We start from the raw sequence: 5,156 nt of genomic DNA, 5'->3' as shown, positions 1-5,156 counted from the left end.
CAAGAAAACAGCAGAATTCTGCACTAAATCGTCAAAATTCTTACAGAAAACCGCATATTTCGATGCAAAACGACGATTTCTCGCCGATTTTCGTTGTTTTCTGGCTTGAATTCGCAAAGAAGAGCACGAAATCTACACAATCATCACTTTTTGCCAAGATTCAACGGCTGAATTGCAAGAAAACAGCAGAATTCTGCACGAAATCATCAAAATTCTTAGAGAAAACCGCATATTTCGATGCAAAACGACGATTTCTCGCCGATTTTCGTGGTTTTCTGGCTTAAATTCGCAAAGAAGAGCACGAAATCTACAAAATCATGACTTTTTACCAAGATTCAACGGCTGAATTGCAAGAAAACAGCAGAATTCTGCACGAAATCATCAAAATTCTTACAGAAAACCGCATATTTCGATGCAAAACGATTATTTCTCGCCGATTTTCGTTGTTTTCTGGCTTGAATTCGCAAAGAAGAGCACGAAATCTACAAAATCATGACTTTTTACCAAGATTCAACAGCTGAATTGCAAGAAAACAGCAGAATTCTGCACGAAATCATCAAAATTCTTACAGAAAATCGCATATTTCGATGCAAAATGACGATTTTTCGCCGATTTTCGTTGTTTTCTGGCTTGAATTCGCCAAGAAGAGCACGAAATCTACAAAATCTTGACTTTTTACCAAGATTCAACGGCTGAATTGCAAGAAAACAGCAGAATTCTGCACGAAATCATCAAAATTCTTACAGAAAACCGCATATTTCGATGCAAAACGACGATTTCTCGCCGATTTTCGTTGTTTTCTGGCTTGAATTCGCAAAGAAGAGCACGAAATCTACAAAATCATGACTTCGCATATTTCGATGCAAAACAACGATTTCTCGCCGATTTTTGTTGTTTTCTGGCTTGAATTCGCAAAGAAGAGCACGAAATCTACAAAATCATCACTTTTTACCAAGATTCTACGGCTGAATTGGAAGAAAACAGCAGAATTCTGCACAAAATCATCAAAATTTTTACAGAAAACCGCATATTTCGATGCAAAACGACGATTTCTCGCCGATTTTCGTTGTTTTCTGGCTTGAATTCGCCAAGAAGAGCACAAAATCTACAAAATCATGACTTTTTATCAAGATTCAACGGCTGAATTGCAAGAAAACAGCAGAATTCTGCACAAAATCATCAAAATTCTTACAGAAAACCGCATATTTCGATGCAAAACGACGATTTCTCGCCGATTTTCGTTGTTTTCTGGCATGAATTCGCAAAGAAGAGCACGAAACCTACAAAATCATCACTTTTTACCAAGATTCAACGGCTGAATTGCAAGAAAACAGCAGAATTCTGCACGAAATCATCAAAATTCTTACAGAAAATCGCATATTTCGATGCAAAACGACGATTTCTCGCCGATTTTCGTTGTTTTCTGGCTTGAATTCGCAAAGAAGAGCACGAAATCTACAAAATCATGACTTCGCATATTTCGATGCAAAACGACGATTTCTCGCCGATTTTCGTTGTTTTCTGGCTTGAATTCGCCAAGAAGAGCACAAAATCTACAAAATCATGACTTTTTATCAAGATTCAACGGCTGAATTGCAAGAAAACAGCAGAATTCTGCACGAAATCATCAAAATTCTTAGAGAAAACCGCATATTTCGATGCAAAACGACGATTTCTCGCTGATTTTCGTTGTTTTCTATCTTGAATTCGCAAAGAAGAGCACGAAATCTACAAAATCATGACATTTTACCAAGATTCAACGGCTGAATTGCAAGAAAACAGCAGAATTCTGCACGAAATCGTCAAAATTCTTAGAGAAAACCGCATATTTCGATGCAAAACGACGATTTCTCGCCGAGTTTCGTTGTTTTCTGGCTTGAATTCGCAAAGAAGAGCACGAAATCTACAAAATCATCACTTTTTACCAAGATTCAACGGCTGAATTGCAAGAAAACAGCTGAATTCTGCACGAAATCATCAAAATTCTTAGAGAAAACCGCATATTTCGATGCAAAACGACGATTTCTCGCCGATTTTCGTGGTTTTCTGGCTTAAATTCGCAAAGAAGAGCACGAAATCTACAAAATCATGACTTTTTACCAAGATTCAACGGCTGAATTGCAAGAAAACAGCAGAATTCTGCACGAAATCATCAAAATTCTTACAGAAAACCGCATATTTCGATGCAAAACGATTATTTCTCGCCGATTTTCGTTGTTTTCTGGCTTGAATTCGCAAAGAAGAGCACGAAATCTACAAAATCATGACTTTTTACCAAGATTCAACGGCTGAATTGCAAGAAAACAGCAGAATTCTGCACGAAATCATCAAAATTCTTACAGAAAACCGCATTTTTCGATGCAAAACGACGATTTCTCGCCGATTTTCGTTGTTTTGTGGCTTGAATTCGCAAAGAAGAGCACGAAATCTACAAAATCATGACTTTTTACCAAGATTCAACGGCTGAATTGCAAGAAAACAGCAGAATTCTGCACAAAATCATCAAAATTCTTACAGAAAACCGCATATTTCGATGCAAAACGACGATTTCTCGCCGATTTTCGTTGTTTTCTGGCTTGAATTCGCAAAGAAGAGCACAAAATCTACAAAATCATGACTTTTTACCAAGATTCAACATCTGAATTGCAAGAAAACAGCAGAATTCTGCACGAAATCATCAAAATTCTTAGAGAAAACTGCATATTTCGATGCAAAACAACGATTTCTCGCCGATTTTCGTTGTTTTCTATTTTGAATTCGCCAAGAAGAGCACGAAATCTACAAAATCATGACTTTTTACCTAGACTCAACGGCTGAATTGCAAGAAAACAGCAGAATTCTGCACGAAATCATCAAAATTCTTACAGAAAACCGCATATTTCGATGCCAAACAACGATTTCTCGCCGATTTTCGTTGTTTCCTATTATGAGTTTGCCAAGAAGAGCACGAAATCTACAAAATCATGACTTTTTACCTAGATTCAACGGCTGAATTGCAAGAAAACAGCAGAATTCTGCACGAAATCATCAAAATTCTTACAGAAAACCGCATATTTCGATGCAAAACGACGATTTCTCGCCGATTTTCGTTGTTTTCTGGCTTGAATTCGCAAAGAAGAACACGAAATCTACAAAATCATGACTTTTTACCAAGATTCAACGGCTGAATTGCAAGAAAACAGCAGAATTCTGCACGAAATCATCAAAATTTTTACAGAAAACCTCATATTTCGATGCAAAACGACGATTTCTCGCCGATTTTCGTTGTTTTCTGGCATGAATTTGCAAAGAAGAGCACGAAATCTACAAAATCATGACTTTTTACCAAGATTCAACGGCTGAATTGCAAGAAAACAGCAGAATTCTGCACGAAATCATCAAAATTCTTAGAGAAAACCGCATATTTCGATGCAAAACGACGATTTCTCGCCGATTTTCGTTGCTTTCTGGCTTGAATTCGCAAAGAAGAGCACGAAATCTACAAAATCATGACTTTTTACCAAGATTCAACGGCTGAATTGCAAGAAAACAGCAGAATTCTGCACGAAATCATCAAAATTCTTAGAGAAAACTGCATATTTCGATGCAAAACAACGATTTCTCGCCGATTTTCGTTGATTTCTATTTTGAATTCGCCAAGAAGAGCACGAAATCTACAAAATCATGACTTTTTACCTAGATTCAACGGCTGAATTGCAAGAAAACAGCAGTGTTCTGCAAGAAATCATCAAAATTCTTACAGAAAACCGCATATTTCGATGCCAAACAACGATTTCTCGCCGATTTTCGTTGTTTTCTATTATGAATTCGCCAAGAAGAGCACGAAATCTACAAAATCATGACTTTTTACCTAGATTCAACGGCTGAATTGCAAGAAAACACCAGAATTCTGCACGAAATCATCAAAATTCTTAGAGAAAACCGCATATTTCGATGCAAAACGACGATTTCTCGCTGATTTTCGTTGTTTTCTATCTTGAATTCGCAAAGAAGAGCACGAAATCTACAAAATCATGACATCTTACCAAGATTCAACGGCTGAATTGCAAGAAAACAGCAGAATTCTGCACGAAATCGTCAAAATTCTTAGAGAAAACCGCATATTTCGATGCAAAACGACGATTTCTCGCCGATATTCGTGGTTTTCTGGCTTAAATTCGCAAAGAAGAGCACGAAATCTACAAAATCATCACTTTTTACCAAGATTCAACGGTTGAATTGCAAGAAAACAGCTGAATTCTGCACGAAATCATCAAAATTCTTAGAGAAAACCGCATATTTCGATGCAAAACAACGATTTCTCGCCGATTTTCGTGGTTTTCTGGCTTAAATTCGCAAAGAAGAGCACGAAATCTACAAAATCATGACTTTTACCAAGATTCAACGGCTGAATTGCAAGAAAACAGCAGAATTCTGCACGAAATCATCAAAATTCTTACAGAAAACCGCATATTTCGATGCAAAACGATTATTTCTCGCCGATTTTCGTTGTTTTCTGGCTTGAATTCGCAAAGAAGAGCACGAAATCTACAAAATCATGACTTTTTACCAAGATTCAACGGCTGAATTGCAAGAAAACAGCAGAATTCTGCACGAAATCATCAAAATTCTTACAGAAAATCGCATATTTCGATGCAAAACGACGATTTCTCGCCGATTTTCGTTGTTTTCTGGCTTGAATTCGCAAAGAAGAGCACGAAATCTACAAAATCTTGACTTTTTACCAAGATTCAACGGCTGAATTGCAAGAAAACAGCAGAATTCTGCACGAAATCATCAAAATTCTTACAGAAAACCGCATTTTTCGATGCAAAACGACGATTTCTCGCCGATTTTCGTTGTTTTCTGGCTTGAATTCGCAAAGAAGAGCACGAAATCTACAAAATCATGACTTTTTACCAAGATTCAACGGCTGAATTGCAAGAAAACAGCAGAATTCTGCACAAAATCATCAAAATTCTTACAGAAAACCGCATATTTCGATGCAAAACGACGATTTCTCGCCGATTTTCGTTGTTTTCTGGCTTGAATTCGCAAAGAAGAGCACGAAATCTACAAAATCATGACTTTTTACCAAGATTCAACATCTGAATTGCAAGAAAACAGCAGAATTCTGCACGAAATCATCAAAATTCTTAGAGAAAACTGCATATTTC

This window comes from Gnatocerus cornutus, unplaced genomic scaffold, assembly GCF_029298725.1.
Source record: "Gnatocerus cornutus isolate USDA-ARS CGAHR unplaced genomic scaffold, icGnaCorn1.1 ctg00000022.1, whole genome shotgun sequence".
NCBI classification, from domain to species: Eukaryota; Metazoa; Arthropoda; class Insecta; order Coleoptera; family Tenebrionidae; genus Gnatocerus; species Gnatocerus cornutus.
The sequence above is the reverse complement of the archived record's forward strand: the minus strand, read 5'-3'. Positions refer to the sequence as shown.